Genomic DNA, 21,249 nt, shown 5'->3' on the forward strand with positions numbered 1-21,249 from the left:
TGAAGAACTATCTTCAGTGCTGTGGAGTATTCGGACCACCCCGAACCGATCCACGGGTTTCACCCCTTTCTTTCTGGTTTACGGAGCAGAGGCTGTTCTCCCTACTGACATAAGACATGACTCCTTGAGAGTCGCCGCGTATGTGGAACAAGACAATGAGCTGGCGCATCAAAACTCTTTGGACGCCTTGGAGGAGGCACGTGACCTGGCTGCGGCTCGTTCAACCATCTACCAGCAGGATCTGCGGCGTTATCACAACCGCCGGGTTAAAAGTCGGACCTTTCAGGAAGGCGTCTTAGTTCTTCGGTTGATACAAGATCGTGCAGGCATGCACAAGTTGTCACCACCTTGGGAAGGGCCGTTCGTCGTCAGCAAGAACCTACGCAATGGCTCTTATTATTTGGTGGATCTCCGGCCCAACCGGCCAACCACGGAGGCTGAGTCAACTCGCCCCTGGAATATTGCCCACCTGCGGCCTTATTACACTTGAGCTCTTAAGCTTTACATTTTGTAAGTTTTTCAGTTTCATTATGAAGTAATAAAGTTACAAATACTCCCTGGCTTGGGGGGTTCTTCGTTAAAAAGCAATTGTGTCATCCTGTCGCGACCTTATGAGCCGACGAAACTTGCATTTAGGGTGTGTGCACGAGCTTTCTGACTCGCCACATCCTGTCGCGACCTTATGAGCCGACCAAACCTTCATTTAGGGTGTGTGCACGAGCTTTCTGACTCGCCTCATCATGTCACGACCTTATGAGCCGACGAAACTTGCATTTAGGTTGTGTGCACGAGCTTTCTGACTCGCCTCATCCTGTCGCGACCTTATGAGCCGACGAAACCTGCATTTAGGGTGTGTGCACGAGCTTTCTGACTCGCCTCATCCTGTCGGGACCTTATGAGCCGACGAAACCTGCATTTAGGGTGTGTGCAAGAGCTTTCTGACTCGCCTCATCCTGTCGCGACCTTATGAGCCGACGAAACCTGCATTTAGGGTGTGTGCACGAGCTTTCTGACTCGCCTCATCCTGTCGCGACCTTATGAGCCGACGAAACCTACATTTAGGGTGTGTGCACGAGCTTTCTTACTCGCCTCATCCTGTCACGACCTTATGAGCCCACGACACTTGCATTTAGGGTGTGTGCACGAGCTTTCTGACTCGCCTCATCCTGTCGCGACCTTATGAGCCGACGAAACCTGCATTTAGGGTGCGTGCTTGAGCTTTTTGACTCGCCTCATCCTGTCGCGACCTTATGAGCCGACGAAACCTGCATTTAGGGTGCGTGCTTGAGCTTTCTGACTCGCCTCATCCTGTCGCGACCATATGAGCCGACGAAACTTGGATTTAGGGTGTGTGCACGAGCTTTCTAACTCGCCTCATCCTGTCGCGACCTTATGAGCCGACGAAACTTGGATTTAGGGTGTGTGCAAGAGCTTTCTGACTCGCCTCATCCTGTTGCAACCTTATGAGCCGACGAAACCTGCATTTAGGGTGTGTGCACGAGCTTTCTGACTCGCCTCATCCTGTCGCGACCTTATGAGCCGACGAAACCTGCATTTAGGGTGTGTGCACGAGCTTTCTGACTCGCCTCATCCTGTCGCGACCTTATGAGGCAACGAAACTTGCATTTAGGGTGTGTGCACGAGCTTTCTGACTCGCCTCATCCTGTCGGGACCTTATGAGCCGAGGAAACCTGCATTTAGGGTGCGTGCTTGAGCTTTCTAACTCGCCTTATCCTGTCGCAACCTTATGAGTCGACGAAACCTGCATTTAGGGTGCGTGCTTGAGCTTTCTGACTCGCCTCATCCTGTCGCGACCTTATGAGCCGACGAAACTTGGATTTAGGGTGTGTGCACGAGCTTTCTGACTCGCCTCATCCTGTCGCGACCTTATGAGCCGACGAAACTTGGATTTAGGGTGTGTGCACGAGCTTTCTGGCTCGCCTCATCCTGTCCCGACCTTATGAGCCGACGAAACCTACATTTAGGGTGTGTGCACGAGCTTTCTGACTCGCCTCATCCTGTCGCGACCTTATGAGCCGACGAAACTTGCATTTAGGGTATGTGCACGAGCTTTCTAACTCGCCTCATCCTGTCGCGACCTTATGAGCCGACGAAACCTGCATTTAGGGTGTGTGCACAAGCTTTCTGACTCGCCTCATCCTGTCGCGACCTTATGAGCCGACGAAACTTGCATTTAGGGTCTCTGCACGAGCTTTCTGACTCGCCTCATCCTGTCGCGACCTTATGAGCTGACGAAACCTGCATTTAGGGTGCGTGCTTGAGCTTTCTGACTCGCCTCATCCTGTCGCGACCTTATGAGCCGACGAAACCTGCATTTAGGGTGCGTGCTTGAGCTTTTGGACTCGCCTCATCCTGTCGCAGCCTTATGAGCCGACGAAACTTGGATTTAAGGTGTGTGCATGAGCTTTCTGACTCGCCTCATCCTGTCGCGACCTTATGAGCCGACGAAACTTGGATTTAGGGTGTGTGCATGAGCTTTCTGACTCGCCTCATCCTGTCGCGACCTTATGAGCCTACGAAACCTGCATTTCGGGTGTGTACACGAGCTTTCTGACTCGCCTCATCCTGTCGCGACCTTATGAGCCGACGAAACCTGCATTTAGGGTGTGTGCACGAGCTTTCTGACTCACCTCATCCTGTCGCGACCTTATGAGCCGACGAAACCTGCATTTAGGGTGTGTGCAAGAGCTTTCTGACTCGCCTCATCCTGTCGCGACCTTATGAGCCGACGAAACCTGCATTTAGGGTGCGTGCTTGAGTTTTCTGACTCGCCTCATCCTATCGCGACGTTATGAGCCGACGAAAGTGTTGCTTTTATTTAATGGCATAGCTTTGAGGGTTTTTTCCTTTCTTTCTGATCCCTCTGGGAAATATTTGTTATCACTTACTTGGTTTCACATATGCTGTTTTCAAAGCCTAAGTCAGGTTGATGATCAGAATTACTTCATCCATGGCGAGTTAAGCATCTTAAAGGAGTCTCAAATATTTCAAAATCGCCTTAAGGGCGACATAAAGATTCTTGCAAGGGGTATCACCACAACAGTACTGACTTATAAAAAAAGACCTATTACATGGCTCTCAGGTCAAAATCCATAAGGTTTATTCTGCTGGCGCCTTGGATCATTCTGTTGTGAGCTTTAGCCGACTTCGATTTGCAAGTCGCCCAGTACCCGGTTGCACTTAGCCAGAGCTGCGAAGTCATCTTCATCAGTTAGGATTGATGCCAAGTCTGCTTCCAAGTCAAAAGGGTTCTTGGGTCGCCGAGGAGTTAAACTGGTCATCACAAGGGTTGGCGGGTTGACCTTCTTGTTTTTGCTATCATAAGCCGCCTGATACTTTGATAAATCAAGACTTGCTGCAAGTTGGGTTGCTGCCAGCCGGGAGTCCTTGACAACACGTTGATAGTCCTCTTCAACGAATTCTGACCCATAGTCTTTAAGCTGAGGAAAGCCTGCTGCAACCTCTTCCGGGTTGATCTCTGGAGCATACGCCAAGCAGCGACTCAGGGCAGTCAGAACACCCTTTCGGGCGGCTGACCAAGTTAGCTCGCCAATCTGAGGGGGAAGTGTGGATAGGCAGCCAAGCACCTTCTTTATGGAAGTTATAGGTTCTTTGGCACTTGTCACAGCTTTAATAGTCAAGACACTGCCGGTGTATAGTTGCTCTATCAGCGTGTAAATCGCCTTTAGCATCAGCACGCGGTCTTCTTGAAGATTGGTGGCTCTCGGACCTGAGTAAGGGGTCATGATGATCAGCGACTTACGATAAGAATTATTTATAAAAAATAAAGGGAGATCAAAAGTTTAAGTAAGCTTACCGAAGACGGCTTGCGTCATGTTGGCGATATGACGCTTCAAGCCAGACAATTCCTGTTGCACAGTGGCCAACCTGGCTTCAGCCTTCTCTGCTCTTTTTATGGCGGCATCTTGGTCAGCTTGAGCTCTTTTCAACTCGGCTTTGAGTTTCTCCAGCTCAGCCAAGGCTAATTGATATTTCTCCTCCGACTTAGCTCGGTCGTCTTGCTGACCAGATAAGTTTTTCTTTAAATCGCCAAGCGCCGATTCAGTCTGAGCAAGAGTTTCCTGTTGAAAGTACAAAACAAGGGCAAGTCTCAGAACTATTGCAAGCAATATCCCTGACACTTGGGGGATAATGTATAATTTTTCTTTTCAGATGAAATTATACAATATCAAGACCCGGCTCATCCTTTTAGTGATGACCCGGCCCTTGGGGGTTACTGGTCGCAAAGTTTTTCTAAATTTTTCAAGACCCGGCTCATCCTTTTACCGATGACCCGTCCCTTGGGGGTTACTGGTCGCAAAGTTTTTCTAAATTTTTCAAGACCCAGCTCATCCTTTTACCGATGACCCAGCCCTTGGGGGTTACTAGTCGCAAAGTTTTTCTAAATTTTTCAAGATCTGGGTCATCTTTTTACTGATGACCCGGCCCTTGGGGGTTACTGGTCGCAAAGTTTTTCTCAGTTTTTTAAGATCCGGCTCATCTTTTTACTGATGACCCGGCCCTTGGGGGTTAATGGGAGTAATACAATATAACAAATTTACCTCATGTTTGTTTTTTAACTTTCGCAGCAGGCTTTTCTCCATCTCATGGCTCGCCTCCAGGCGACTTGAAAAACCAGAGCAGAGTTCCTTGAACTCCAGATTTTCATACTCAGAAAGCTTAGCCTTAGAGAGTCCAAATTCAGGAATGTCTTGAGAGGAGGATGCCACATGCTTTGACAAAACCGTTGCCGCCGGCTTAGAGAAACCGGTACCAGTAATAACGACAGCATCTGGGTCTTCTGTTGTCGTCAATGGACTTGGTGTCTTAGGGGCATCCATTGTTTCCTTGGGCGAGTCAGGAAGACCCATTTGATTTTCAGGCTCGGCTTGGTCCGGGTTGTCCTGGATGGGCGCTGATTCTTTAACGGGTTCTGAAGTTGAGACAGGAGTTGACCCGCTGGTTTTCCTTTTCTTGGCTTGTGCCCTAAAAGAAGGGAGAAGCACATTAAGGAACTGAAAGTTCATTACCCTCAGGATTCAAAGCAAGATTATCAAAAGACTTACCCTGGAACTCGAATCATTGGTGGAAGTGTCGACATCACTGAGTCGCCAGATGTAGGAGGAGTGTTCTGCAAGAATTATACATCAACAGTATAGGCAGGTAACAGGCGTGATTCAAAAAGACATGAAGAATTATCATTCATAAAATACCTCATTTGGTTTCCTCTTGTTTGTTGCTGGTAAGCCGGACACCAGAACGCCGGAATGACTTCGCGTCTTCCGATTTGAAGTATGTTGTGCTTTCTTCAGTAGGAAATTTGGGTCCAAATAAGCATTTGGGTGTGAGAAGGGAACTTTCCCACAAACTCGCCTGGCCGGCTTAGGTGGAGAAGGAGATGAATCGGAGGAAACAGAAATTACCTCAACAGAGTCCTCCTAGCTTTCGTTGTCTTTGTTCTATTACAAGAAAAGGGAAAGATATAAATACAAAGATTAACAGTAGTGGATGGCGAGTGAAAAGAGGATGAATTTTTACCTCTGAAAGTGCATCACCGACTTGAGATTCATCGACTTCGGATGGCTCAGCCGCAGCAGCTTTGCCTTTACCCTTGGTTTTCTTTGAGGGCGGCTTAACATTTTTCATGGCTGGCCTTTTGGGCTTCTTGGACCAGAACTTATCGCCTTTTTGAAATAGCATATGTTACAAAAACCACAATACAAATGAAGCATAAGGAGTAAAGACCAAAGGCGGGTTAGATTTGTTCACCTTGGGCGCCAGGTTAATTTTGCAGAAAGGCTTGAGGCCGATTTGGCCGCATTTTCCCGCAGCCTCGCCAGTCAGCTTCTTGATAATGGTAACAATGTCCTTTTCTGTTAAAGCCATATGGAAATAACATTGAAGATGATCCAGGGTGCCATCAAATTCGCACATCAGACCGTCCTGGCGACTCAGAGGGAGGATACGCCATTCAACCCAGCAGCGGATTAGGTCAACCCCAGTGAGGCCGTTGTTCGTCAAGGATCTTAATTCGGACAGTATTGGGATGAATTCCGATTCTTCTTCCTCGGTGAGTTTGTCTGGAAGCTTGAAGTTGGTTGGAAGGCGAGTTGGCCTGTAGCCCAGAAGCTTGTTTTCGCCTGCAGGAGAAGTCTCTTGACAGTAGAACCAAGACTCGCCCCAACCTTCGGGATGGCTGGGCATGGCGAGTGAGGGAAACGGGCTATCCCTGCGGCATTGGACATTGACACCGCCGAGTTCTAGGCTGGGGATGTTGTGGAATTCCGTTTGGCGATTCAGATGGAAAAAGTGCCAGAATAAAGGAACGGAGGGATCAATCCGCGGATAAGCCTCACAGAAAACTTGGAATTGGCATAAGTTACTTATGGAATTGGGTCCCAAATCCTGGAGGCGGATGTTCATGGAAGCTATGGCATCTCTAAGAAACTTCGATCCGGGCGGCTTAAAACCTCGCTCCACGTGTTCAACAAAAACGACTATTTCCCCTTCTTTGGGGTTAGGTAGATCCTCTCCAAACCCGGTGCGCCAGCCGATAACATTCTGAGGGTCCAAGTTGCCCGTTTTCACATATCAGCTAGTATGGTATCGTCAACCTTGGTAGGAAGCCAGTCACTTTTGAAGACGGTGCCCATGCTACAAAGAAGTAAGGTGTGAACTTACATGCCTCGAACATCTACTGTAAGGGGTGAAATAAGTTCATTTAGCTCGCCAAGTACTTTGTCCGCGGACTAAGGGAAGGACTTGACCCGCCATATTAAAAGGCCGAGTTGGTTTACTATGGCGACTTGCGGAGTGTGTCTATTCACAAGAGCAACACTCTAGATATGATGGAGACGTTCGTTCGAAATATCAAAGTGTGAAGACTACAAACAGCTTTCCGCAAACAGTAGGTAAATGATGGATCTATCAGGCAGATAAAAAAACCTGAGAAAAATGAATGGATGCAGCAATTTATTACCAGGGCAAGATGACGCCCCTCGCTTGATGGAACACTATTCTAAAGATTCACAAGTAAAGACGGATAAATAAAAGTATTCAAAACATTGGCTATCTCATCGACGTTCATGCTAATCGGTTCAGGGTAGGCGATGTCTGCTCGCAAGGAATATCAAGAACATGGCAGTGGCTGGAGCTTCAAGCAGGGATTGGATCTATTCCTAAAAATGGGCGGAAGCCTAACCTGATGCTTTCGGACGAAAGAGGCCGACGGCGACTAAGGTTGTTGGAGAAGCACGGAGGTTCCGTCGAGCGACGAGGTCTTCAGCGGCGACGGAGTTCGTGGCGAACGGCGAGATGGTCGACGATGATGCAGTGGTCAACGGCGGCAGACAGATCGGCCGCGACGCGAAGCTGGACGACGGCGAGGGCCTAGGGGCGGCGCCGAAGCTTCTCGCGTGAAGGCGGAAAGCACGGTCGGCGGCGGATTCCTCGGGAGGCGATGAGATTTTCTCGCCGCGGTGATGGGGAGGAGGTTGACGAGACTGGTAGGTGGGAAGCACCAGTCCTGTCCCCCCCCCCCGTCTATTTATCAGAGCCGGCGCTGGAGTCGAGGCGTCGTGAGCGGGAACCGCCGGGGAATAAAAAGATTCGTTATAAATGCGCGCCGAAGATTTCGGGATAACGATGCGCTAAGATCCGTTGGGATTGTGTCAGTCTTCCCGAAAATCGAGGGATAAGAAGAGGCCAACAAGAAATGGTTTGGCGACTTAAAGAATTTTTGGTGCCCGATGGCGGGTTACAATTTCTGACATATGAAGAAAAATGAGGAATGAATCGCCTTCAACTGAGCGGGCGTATTGGCATGAAAAGGAAGTTCAAGTCAATTTGGGGCCTAATGTTGGGGATATTACCTGTGAATGACCCGCCCTAGTTGGGCCGGGTTATTCATTAGGCGATTCACCCAAGCAGTTATTTGGGCCTTGTCCTGGCCGGATCAAGGTCGTATGACGGTTTATGATTCCTGGAAGGTCTCCAAGCTTCGGAAGATGGCGACTTAGAGACCACGGGGGTCACGATTGGTAGGAAGGGAAGTATCCTTGTCAACCCTAGGGGTTCGACCTGTATATAAAGGCGAGTCCTAGGGGAGGAAAGGGCAGGTTAGAATTATCGAGTGCTAGGTCCGGCGAGTTACGCCCTCCTTGTAATCGAAACCACATCAATACAAACCAAAGCAGGACGTAGGCCTTTACCTCCTCACGAGGGGCCAAACCTGGGTAAATCGCCGTGTCTCTCCCGCTTAACCCCTTTGAGTCGCCACCAAGGTTCGATGGCTCCAGTACTAAGTCCTTTCACGAGGACATCTGCCGTGACAAAACCACGACATACATGGCATGCATGAAACATTTTCTCACACATGGTTAAAGGGATGCTTGCCTTGGTCAGCTAGGTATCCGGGGTCTTCGAGGCCTTCGGGTCCAAGTCCTTCGTCAAACGCGTGATCTATCATTGTAGTGACAATAAATATAATAAGAAGCACACTCAAAAATAGAGCACAAAATCACATTAAAAAATTTACACTATTCTGGAAAATTATATCTTTAGTTTTAAAAATGTTAGTTTCTGTTTTGAGGTAAAAAATTATTTTTAAAACTTCATTAACACAAGCTAAACATATCCAAAATGAGTATTTAATTAATGTTGTGTATAAAAGTTTTTGCGAAAAATCATACAACAGCACTAATAAATTCTACATATTATTAGATGAATTATGGTGGAAGAATATTTGGATTTAGATAAATCTTTAATCATGTACAGATTATTTAAAATCAGGTTTTTAAAATAAAAAGAAAAGAGGGCTCGGCCCTGGCCTCGCTCGGCCAGCAGTTGGGCCAGCAGTTTAAACCTGACGCACGGGCCACTGCGGTCAGTGGAAGAGAGGGGGCAAGGGGGTGAGACAGTCCATCGGTAGGTGGGGCCTGCCTATTGGGGTCGTCTTCCACCTCTGGACAGAGGGAAGGGGAGGCACGCCGATAGCGGCTCTGATGCCCTCGTCGCCAGGTGAGTGCAGAAACAGCACCTTGGCATCATCGTCTACCTAGTGAGGGTCTATGCACCGACGGGGAGGTCATGTGTCACCAGCGATGATGAGGCCGCGGCGGAGGTGGTTCGGGTGGTGGTGGAGATGGGTGCTACGAGAAGTAAAAGCTCGGGGAAGAGGTGGAGAAGCTTCATGAGCTCACTACAGTCACGGAGGAGGCGAAAGGACCTCGAGAGCTGGCTTGTAGCCCGAGATCGACGGAGCTCTAACGCGGCGGTGCCTCGGTCGATCTAGAGCACCGGGTCTCTCCTTGCTCGAAGGGAGTGTCTAGGGGCTCGATTGGGGTTCTGGAGGAGTGTAATGAGGCACTGGAGTGAAAGGGGGGCCTATATATAGGCCAGCAACGGTGCATCGAGCGGGGAACCGCTGGTGGTTTCCACCATGGCTGCAGGAGAGGGAGAGGGAGCTCGGGACCGAAACCACGGTTTCATAGACGTGGTTTAAGACTCCAGAGACTAAACGAGAGGAGCGGGAGCCTCTGTGCGCGCGTGCTGCGGGGCCGCACCCTTCTGACCAAATCGGGCGTGCTCGAGCACGCGTCGCTTTAATCGGTAGACAGGGGGAGAAGGGGCCCCTGAGACTGTCCTAAGTCGGAAGGTTGTCGGGAACATGGTGAGGCATCGAGGGGAGGTGAGAATCGGCTCGGGTTGGCATCCCTTGCCTCGGGTGCACCCTGTAGTGCGTCTAGAGCGCAATTTTGGCATACCACGTCATGTTGGCGCACTCTAGCGTGCCTTCGCCCTGTCTGGTGTGTCTATGGGGTGGCTAAGATGCCCCTCGGTTACTAGGAACCGAGTAGAGCAATGCTGGTCAAAGGGAGGTTCTTTAAGAGATGCTGTCAGCTTTGAACCAGAAACTAAATTGAAGATTTTGGCTTACTCACTTTGAACCAAGGAGGGGCCACTCGTCTGCAGTTGAGGAGTGGTGCTGGTAGTCTGTGCTAGGAGTTTGGAGTGAAGGGAGTGGGTGTAGTGAGTGCTAGATGTTGTTTGACCAATCTGGATGAAGGTGTTTGATCTGTGTTTGGGGTAGCTAAACATATCCAATGAAGCTGAAAGTTAACATGGTTGGGTTTCACGCAATATTAGGATGCTCTACCAAATTTGAGCTCCATTGGACAAGTTTGACAATGTAAACATGAAAACACTCCCAAATGGATAGTTCTACCTGCTTAGAAGGAAATGTGAGTAAATTAATCCCCACAAATCCAATTCTTTGCATGGACTTCTTATTTGGGGTATTGAACACTCCTCCAAAGTTTCAGGCCATTTGGACAAACTTTGCAATGTAAAGTTGCTCAAACTTGAATCTGGCCAGGGAGGGTTTTAGGATTACTTGGTGAACCGAACAACCTTGGAATGAGGTGAAACTTAGTATAATCACCAAATATAGCTTGGGGAACATGCCAGAACTTTCTGGAAATTTACTGAGAATATTCCCATTGGAAATATTTCAAAAGGTCAAAATAGACAGAATAAGTTTTCAGAGGTTTGCTCCAATATTATGAATAAAATAGGGGTTGAAAATCTTATATATGGAAAATATATGTCCTCTGAGTATTCTCAAATTTTCTCAAATTTTTCAAAGGTACAAAAATAATTTTCCATTGAGGAATATCATTTCTGCCCTCAGATAAGGATGTCTAAATAAAATGGGAAAATAATTTATAAAATAATTATTTTATTATTTTAGATATTTATAATAATGGTAGAATCACAATACAATCTTTGGGTGAAGGCACTCCCTTGAAACCAGGGACTTGTAGTGCAAACCCGAAAGCAAGGTTTTTATTTAACAAAAATGAGAAAAAGGGGTTTTGGGAAATATAATTTTAAAAAGGCAATTTTTAAGTTCCACATACCCAAGCATACATACAATCAATGACAATCATGCACTCATGGCATTTGCTTAAAAAGTTTTAATTAACTCAAAATTTCAAAAAGGTTACAAATACAGTGAAGTGAAAACACGGTATGACAGACCTATCCCCCTTACAAGAATCTCGTCCTCGAGATTCCTAAGCTAGGTGCTAAAAAGGTATGGAAATTCAGATTGGAGGTAGTCTTCATGTTCCCATGTTGCTTCTGCTTCAGTGTGGTTTCTCCACTGGACCTGAAGTACTTGATGGTGTGACTCCTAGTACAACGCTCGGCTTCATCCAGAATGTGGATCGGCCTCTCGCGATAAGTGAGGTCAGGCTGAAGGTCAATTGTAACGCCCAAGATGCGGTCCTATCCTTATTTTGGCGCGAAGGCCTCGACAAGAATAGAAGCTTATTTCGTCGTTTTGCAAGAACGGATATCATTAGGGTTTCGCGGCGAAGGCCCAGCCGACGGCGGCTCCGGCAAGCAGGACCGGACGGGCGGAGCTAGGGCAACACCCACGTCCAAGGCGAGGAGGCACAGGGTGAAGCTAGGGTTTCGCGGCTGCAGCTCAGGGCGCTGCCCGTTTCGGGCTTGGGACGGGCTCCAGATGGGCTCGGCGGGCCTTGGTTGATGGGAGGAGGGAGGAGGCAGTGAGAGAGGTGGTGGCTGGCTGTTGGGGTGGCACGGAAATCGAGGCAGGGGTAGGGTTTGCTGTCTATTTATAGAAAGAGGCTAGGGTTTGTTGATTTTGTCCGAATTCCGACCGCAGGATCGCGATCGGACGGCTCGCTTGCCCCCTAGGGTCAGGTGCGCTAACTTTCCGTGATGGAAGTGGTTGAATGGCTAAGACGAGAGGGGAAATGGGCACCCAGCGATAGAGTTTAAACCAACGAAAAAATGTCCGACGATAACCGAAGACGATGCGTCTACCGTCGACTGTTCGGGTATCAAACGAACTCCAATTGCGACAAAAATTGGCAGGCAGCCAAACTACAACTAAATAAGACCGCACGCCAAGTTTCAACCCAATCCGAGAATATTTTATACACATTTTTTAAAAACAAGATTTTAACGATGCCGCTGGCGCGTGCCAGTGTGGTCGGGCTCAAAATGGACAACGAGGAAAACGGAGAGAACCAACAACTAATAACGGATGCAAGTTTTGAAAACTGGCGGCAACGGAGTGTCGATGCAATGCAGATGATGTGCATGATGCGATGATGAATGCAACAACCAAACGAATCACACGACGAGAACGAGATAAGTGGGGAATCTTCTGGAGTGTGGATCTCGGACTGTCACAACTCTCCTACACTAGCAATAGATCTCGCCCCGAGATCTAAGAATGAGAAGGGGAAGAGGAAGACAAAGCAAGAGGTAAAACTTAGTTGCTTCTCTGACAAACGAGTGCAACCAAATATCCTTGAAGGTTGCAAAGAGATGAAGAATGACATGAGAAACAAGCAAGAATTCTCACAAAATTTCGGCAGCACTTCAGAAGGAAAAGAGGACGAAATTTGATAAGATAGAAAGAACTTGACAAGATTGACAACAATCCAACTAAATTGAGAAGCAAGGAAGGAACATGAAAGAACGCAGAACACTCCGGAAGAAGAATTAAAATCTCTTTGAAGAAGGAAGAAAAAGAACAAGAATTATGTTATGCTCATCCTTCATCAAATTAAATAGATGACAATCAACGGATTTAGAATACCAGTTATTCTTCTTGAAAAGAGATAAATAGATAGAGCACAAACTAGAAGAAATCTTGAACGAACCACTGGCAAGAATTGCCAATGAATGGGGATAACAAGAATGAAGAGACCATGATCCACCTGAGAGAAAACTTGAACAAGGCACCGGAATAAATGAGAAACGAACGAAGAGACACCAATTGAGAAGAATTTGAGAGTGAAATCTGAAAGCTGAGAACGAAGAAATCTTATGAAATGATGGGCTTCGGAGGATCAAGAAATGAACACAACACTGAAATGCACCAAATAGATATGTAAGGAATTACTCATGATTGACAACAATTAAGAAGATAACACAAAGTTGAGATGACAATCTTCGACAGAATGGACGAGATTTGAGAGAAACACTTCTTCAATCTTCAATGGAGAGAATGATGAGAAGAACATCACCAAGAATTACTGAGACACTCGGGAAATGATTAGAAGAGCCAGGAAAGATCCTGGGAAAACCTGTCGGTTATGGGACCACTCGGAGAAACACCGTTGAAACGATTGCTCAGAAAGAGAGATATTGCACTCGTATAATTGAAAACTTGATGAGGTAGAGAACCTTGAAATAATTGAAAGGATTGAAACAAGAAACCTCTAAGATATCTTCAACACTCCGGATAAAAAGAGATTCACGAATAACAAGAGAGGTTTGAATATGAATTTCCAACATGAGAAAGCATTTGCAGGATGAAACGGACATGATGAGCACTGACAGCTTGAATTGAATGCACCGGAAAAGAGAACCAGAATGAAAATGATGAAGTCGAAACTCCTGAGAATCTTCACAAAGATTAACCAGGAACAAAAGAAAATAAAATATGGCGGAAGAAAATAATAAAAGGAAGATACTTGGATGATAATTGAATTACTCAAGAAAAGGGCGGGAGGGCGGGGAAAAACAAAGACAACTTCGAACAGATGGGATGAACTCCAGAAAGAAATGATAGATTGATCTTGCAAATCTGGAGAGGATAGAATTCACTTGAATAGAAGCACTTCGGTTGAAAAGAATTGACATGATGACTCCGGTTGAAAAAGGATTAGCACTCTCATAAAAATATGAGAATACTTCTTGGAAAGATGTGAATTCACCACTTGACATCGAAGCAACTCGAATTACCATACTCCAACAACAAAGGATGAGGCTTGCAAATTAGCCACAACAAACTCATGAGAGAGATTCCGTCCGATATTTTCATGGATGAGGCTCACACGGGCTCTATCCTAGAGTAGTCATCATGTACAAGGCAGCGCACACGACATATGAAGCGTCCCCAAGTCGTAGCACGCTACAAGGACTCTTTAAGACAAAACGAGAACCGCTGTAAGACGACTGTGAACAAACGAATCCACTAGATGTCGAATCCCAACCTCACATCATGCATCTGCTGGAAGATTGTCCTATAAATAACTACTTGAATTCCCACCTAGGAACTTCCGAAATTTCGGGTCATGCAATCGGGTCCACGGATACAAGGAGAATATCATCATTCAACTCCTAACATCTAACCCGTCCAGTGTATCACGTCCGTCAACACATAACCATAATCTCGGAACCTCATCTATCTCAGACACTCGTAATCACAACGATACTAAGTATGGTGATACGTCCGGACCTATCTGCACCAGTACTGGGGAAGCCAGACTCCTCTTGCCACTACTAGTATTGAAGCAATTTCGAACATCCTTCTTCCTGAGATAAAAAGAAATCTGAATGACAACGATGTGCTCAAGAATCCCGTGGAACTCAACTCCCCGGAATAAAATCAACATAGCAGGAGGCATCAAGTCAGAACTCCGTCACATCACATCATATAGATTCCAAAAATATCCGCGTGATCCTAAAAAAATTTGAGTGAGAACAGGAGCAGAATTAAAATCTTACGTCGAGATTCCTCGCGAGAGCATAGAAGAGGAGGAAAAAGAATCCTATTCTCCGATATATAACTAGACTCAAAGCAGTTTTTACTAGACTCGACTCAGCCAAATTCGATCAATCAAGGGGCTCCTAGGTCAGTACTGCTCTGTTACCAACTTGTAACGCCCAAGATGCGGTCCTATCCTTATTTTGGCATGAGGGCCTCAACAGGGATAGAAGCGCATCTCGTCATTTTGCAAGAATGGATATCCTTACAAGTACATGTACTAGAAAGATGAGTATATGGAATTGGCTTACACTCGTCACAAGCTACATCAGAGACACATCAGTACAATACATACGATCATCATGAAGAAGAGTAGGGTCCGACTACGGACAAAAACAAACGACAAAAGAACGACGTCCATCCTTGCTATCCCAGGATGTCGGCCTGGAACCCATCCTAGATTGAAGAAGAAGAAGAAGAAGAAGAAGAAGAAGAAACTCCAAATGAACAATCATCGCGTTCACGTCTTAATATCACTTTACCTGTACCTACAACTGGTGTTGTACTAATCTGTGATCCACAGGAGACTCAGCAATCTCATTTCCAAATGTATCAAGACTAGCAAAGCTTAATAGGTGAGGTATGGTTAAGTGGTGAGGCTGCAGCAAGCGACTAAGCATTTATATGAGGTGGCTAACTTACGAGTACAATAATAAGAGGGGGAATGGACTACGCATATCGGACGTGAACTAATAATGATCAAGTGAATGATCCTGAACACATACTTACGTCAAACATAACCCCACCGCGTCCTCAATCGGAAAAGGAGCTCATGAAAGAGGCAGTCACGGTTACACACTCAGTTGGCAAGTTTTAGTTAAGTTAACTTCAAGTTATGTAGAATCGGATGTCAAACAAAGTTTCCACATTGCCACATAACTGCGGGCACGGCTTTCCAAAAGATTTAACCTTGTAGGGGTGCTCCAACCAGTCCATCACAAACTACCACACGCTGCGATGGAATGGCCTCGATCATGGAAAACCTGTGATCTCCTCAGGTTCCTATTGGAAAACCTCAACCTTGAGATAGCCCGAAGTATCCTCAGAATCCCTCGCACAAGATGCTCGAGAAAAGTAAAACAAGTCCAGCAAGGCCGCCCGACGTGCCGACAATCCCGATAGGAGCCGCATATCTCGTTCTTAGGGCACAATCGGATGAGCGAAGCATGCAATAGCCTCAGAGAAATCTCTCGAGTTGCCCCGGGTTGGCCACGCACACGACTGTGTTTAGGGCCAGCACAATCAGCACTGGTCCCCCCTGTATTATGTTGAATTACTCCTCGGATAGCGCTAACTCCCTATGTTTTTCAGATTAATGGAATTATTATGTTGGGCAAATATAGTACCAATGTTGGGCCTTGCCAGATGAGCTTTATCCCAAAACGAGAATCTAGGGGGTCCCCATAACAACCCCAAGCAAGTTAGGAGCGCTCATTTATGGAACATAACACCGGTAGCCGAAACTAAGGCGGCAAAGGTGGAACAAAACACCAGTCTAGAAGGTCGAGCCTTCCATCTTTTATCAAGTATATAGGTGCATTAAATTAAGTAGCAATTATATGGTGATATAACAAGGAACCTATGTTTGCACATGGAAGCAACAACACCTGCCACTAGCAACGCTAACACATCGTTAACTGATACGTCTCAAACGTATCTATAATTTTTTATGGTTTCACGCTATTATCTTGTCTTCTTTGGTTGTTTTATGTACCTTTTATATCTTTTTTGGGACTAACTTATTAATTCAGTGCCAAGTGTCAGTTCCTGTTTTTTCCGTGTTTTTGACTCTTTTCAGATCTGATTTTGGAACGGAGTCCAAACGGAAGAAAAACCCCGAAATGATTTTTTCTCGAACGGAAGAAGACCAGGGGGCTTTTGGGCCAAGCCAGGTGGGATCCAGGGAGCCCACAAGCCCCCACTCCGCCACCAGGGGAGGCGGCGGTGGGCAGGCTTGTGGCCTCCCTGGTCACCCCCTGACCTAGGTCTTTGGCCTATAAATTCCCAAATATTCCGCAAAAAATCAGGGGAGCCTCGAAAATACTTCTCCTCTGCCGCAAGCTTCCGTTTCCGCGAGATCTCATCTGGAGACCCTTCCTGACACCCTGTCGGAGGGGATTTTGGAGTTGGAGGGCTTCTTCATCATCATCCTCGCCCCTCCAATGACTCGTGAGTAGTTCACTTCAGACCTATGGGTCCGTAGTTAGTAACTAGATGGCTTCTTCTCTCTCTTGGATCTTCAATACAAAGTTCTCCATGATCTTCATGGAGATCTATCCGATGTAATCTTCTTTGGCGGTGTGTTTGTCGAGATCCGATGGATTGTGGATTTGTGATCAGATTATCTATGATATATATTTGAGTCTTTGCTGATTTCTTATATGCATGATTTGATATACTTGTAAGTCTCTCCGAGTCTTGCGTTTTGTTTGGCCAACTAGATCTATGATTCTTGCAATGGGAGAAGTGCTTGGCTTTGGGTTCTACCATGTGGTGACCTTTCCCAGTGACAGTAGGGGCAGCAAGGCACACATCAAGTAGTTTCCATCAAGGGTAAAAAGATGGGGGTTTTATCATTGGTTTGAGATTATCCCTCTACATCATGTCATCTTGCTTAAGGCGTTACTCTGTTCTGATGGACTTAATACACTAGATGCATGCTGGATAGCGGTCGACGCGTGGAGTAATAGTAGTAGATGCAGAAAGTATCGGTCTACTTGTTTCGGACGTGATGCCTATAGAAATAATCATTGCATAGATATCGTCACGACTTTGCGCGGTTCTATCAATTGCTCGACAGTAATTTGTTCACCCACCATCTACTTGCTTTCATGAGAGAAGCCACTAGTAAACACTACGGCCCCCGGGTCTATTCACATCCGTCGTTTACACCTCCGCTTTTACTTTGCTTTGTTACTTTGTTGCTTTCTGTTCTCACTTGGCAACCAATCTATATGGGATTGACAACCCCTTCATAGCATTGGGTGCAAGCTTTTGTGTCTGTGCAGGATCTTGAGATAGTCTTCCGCCGTATTGATACCTTGGTTCTCAAACTGAGGGAAATACTTACCGTCGCTGTGCTACATCACCCTTTCCGCTTCGAGGGAACACCAGTGCAAGGCTACAAGGCCACGGGAGAAATCCTTTGCATACTTGCCTAGGAAGTCCCTTAAGGCGTAGCCGTAGCTAAAGGATTCCTGGTGCCGTCGACACAACTATTTCCTGGTGTCGTTGCAAGGGATACACAACAAACATCAGAAGTATTTCTAGCGCCGTTGCCAAGAAGGATAAATCAAGATCTATCCAAGTAGGTCTCACAAACTCTTCTCTTGCATTTACTTTTGTTGCCAGTTGCCTCTCGTTTTCCTCTCCCCCACTTCACATTTGTCGTTTTCATTCGCATTTCGCTTTCGCCATTTTCTTTTGCCTTTGCCGTTCCCTTTCGCCCGTCCGCTCTTAGGTTTGTTTGTGAGAGACCTTTCCTCATGGCCAAACTAAACTATTTCAGAAAATTGGAAGAGATTGAAACTAATGTCAAAAGTTTCATGTCTTCTCAATTTGACCAAAATAGTTACTTCCGTAGGGAATTAAAAGAGCAAAATTCCTTGTTGGTCTGTTTGAATAAAGAGGTTGATGATATGGCCAATGATTTCCTTGCACTTAGTTCTCAGTTTGCTCACGTGGAAAAATTGGTGGGCCAAATTTCTGATAAGCATGCTACCTTAGTCAATAAGATGGCAGCTAAACCTGAAATTAGTGATGCAAATCACGAAGATCTTAAAGTGTTTGGTGTGTCTCCTCTTGAATCTTTGTTTTCGCGTGTCAAACCTACTTATGGAGGGGTTGGATATGAATCCACTTTGGTTGAAAAACACCCCAATGATTGGGAGTCCACCTATCTTGATGATAAAGGTGTGGAGAGTGGAGTAGAAGAAGTTAAAATTTTGGGTAATAATGAAACTCCCACTTTGGATTTCAAGGAATTCAACTATGATAATTGCTCCTTGTTTGAATGCATTTCTTTGATGTAATCCATTGCAAACTCTCCACATGCTTATAGCCAAAGCAAAGCCTTTACCGCGCATATCGTAGATGCTCTGATGAAATCTCTTGAAGAGAAGCTCAAACTAGAAGTCTCTATACCTAGAAAACTCCATGATGAGTGGGAACCTACTATCAAAATCAAGATCAAAAACTATGAGTGCAATGCTTTGTGTGATTTGGGTGCTAGTGTTTCCGTGATTCCAAAGTCTTTATGTGATATTCTTGGTTTTCATGAGATTGAAGAGTGTTCTCTTAACTTGCATCTTGCGGATTCTACTGTCAAGAAACCCATGGGGAGGATCGATGATATTCTTATTGTTGCAAATAAGAACTATGTACCCGTGGATTTCATTGTACTTGACATAGATTGCAATCCTTCATGTCCCATTATTCTTGGTAGACCTTTCCTAAGGACTATTGGTGCTATTATCGATATGAAGGAAGGGAATATTAGATTTCAATTTCCTTTAAAGAAGGGCATGGAGCACTTTCCTAGAAAGAAAATAAGATTGCCTTATGAATCTATGATGAGGGCTACCTATGGTTTGAGCACCAAAGATGACTATACGTGATTTCATCACCTTTCGCCTAGCTAAAGGCGTTAAACAAAAGCGCTTGTTGGGAGGCAACCCAACGAATCTATCCTTTTTCTTTCTATTTTGTGTTTTCCACACTTTCATAATTCTATTATGATTGTGTTTTTTGTGTTTCTTTTTGCGTTTGTGCCAAGCAAAACCGTTATGATTAGTCTTGGGGATGATCGTTTGGTCGTGCTGGAAAAGACAGAAACTTTATGCTCACGAAAAGAATTTTCATTTTTCTTCTGTAAGAGATTTTGAGTTGATTCTTTTTTCTTCTGATTGCTACGCAAATTATTCAGACTGTCGTAATTTTTAAGAATTGTTGAAATACCAGAGGTATACGAAACATACATATTGCTACAGACTGGTCTGCTGTTAACAGATTCTGTTTTTGTTGTGTTGGTTGCTTGTTTTGATGAAACTATGGATAGTATCGGGGGTATTAGCCATGAAAGATTGAAAGTACAGTAACCCAACATCAGCACAAGTATAATTTAAGTTTGCTACAGTACCTAAGAAAGTGGTGGTTTGCTTTCTTGTACTAATGTTATCACGAGTTTCTGTTTAAGTTTCGTGTTGTGAAGTTTTCAAGTTTTGGGTGAAGTTCTTATGGACAAAGAGATAAAGAGTGGCAAGAGCTCAAGCTTGGGGATGCCCAAGGCACCCCAAGATATTCAAGAATGCCGTAAAAGCCTAAGCTTGGGGATGCCCCGGAAAGGCATCCCCTCTCTCTCGTCTTCAATCCATCGGTAACGTTACTTGGGGCTATATTTTTATTCACCACATGTTATGTGTTTTTCTTGGAGCGTCTTGTATCGTAGGAGTCTTTTTTGTGTCACAATCATCCTTGCTACACACCTAGAGAGAGAGAGACATTCATACACCGTGATTTTGTCGAGCTTCACTTATATCTTTTGGTAGACAATTCAGCTCACATGTGCTTCACTTATATCTTTTGAGCTAGATAATTTTGCTCTATGTGCTTCGTTTATATCTTTTAGATCACAGTGGTGCGTGGCTTGGTAGTTGATTTATGCTTTGAAAGTAGTCTCAAAAGGGGTAGTTATCCAAAGGGATACGAAAACTTCCACCTTCATGTGCATTGAATAGTTAGAGAAGTTTGATTCATCTCAATTAGTTTTGAGTTGTGGTTATGGTAATATTGAAGTCATGCTAGTAAGGTGTTGTTGATCTAGAAATACTTGTGTTGAAGTTAGTGATTCCCGTATCATGCACGTATGGTGAACCTCTATGTGATGAAATCTGAGCATGATTAGTATATTGATTGTCATCCTTTGCGTGGCGGTCGGGATCGCGCGATGGTTTATATCGACCAACCCTTCCCCTAGGAGTATGCGTTGAATGCTTTGTTTCGATTACTAATAAAACTTTTGCAACAAGTATATGAGTTCTTCATGACTAATGTTGAGTCCATGGTTTAGATGCACTTTCACCTTCCACCATCACTATCTTCTTAGTGTCGTGCAACTTTCGCCAGTGCACAAAACCCACCATTAGCCTCCCTCAAAACAGCCACCATACCTACCTATTATGGCTTTTTCAAAGTCATTCCGAGATATATTGCCATGCAACTACCACCATGACATGTGCCACCACGTCTACTTTGCCTTTGCACGATCGTAAGATAGCTAGCATGATGTTTCCATTGATGTCTATGCCATGCTAGATCATTGCCACGGTACACTACCGAAGGCATTCCATATAGAGTCATAGTTGCTCTAAGTTTTGAGTTGAAAGTGTGATGATCATCATTAATGGAGCATTGTCCCACGTGAGGAAATAAAAGAGGCCAAAGAAGCCCACCAAAAAAAAAAGAGGCCAAAGAGCCCACCAAAATAAAAAAATGAGAGAAAAATAGAGAAGGGACAATGCTACCACTTTTTCCACACTTGTTCATATTAAGCACCATGATCTTCATGATTGAGAGTCTCTAGTTTTGTCACCACCATATAGCTAGTGGGAAATTTTCATTATATAACTTGGCTTGTA

This window comes from Hordeum vulgare, chromosome 2H (genome assembly GCF_904849725.1).
Source record: "Hordeum vulgare subsp. vulgare chromosome 2H, MorexV3_pseudomolecules_assembly, whole genome shotgun sequence".
In the NCBI taxonomy this organism is placed as follows: Eukaryota; Viridiplantae; Streptophyta; class Magnoliopsida; order Poales; family Poaceae; genus Hordeum; species Hordeum vulgare.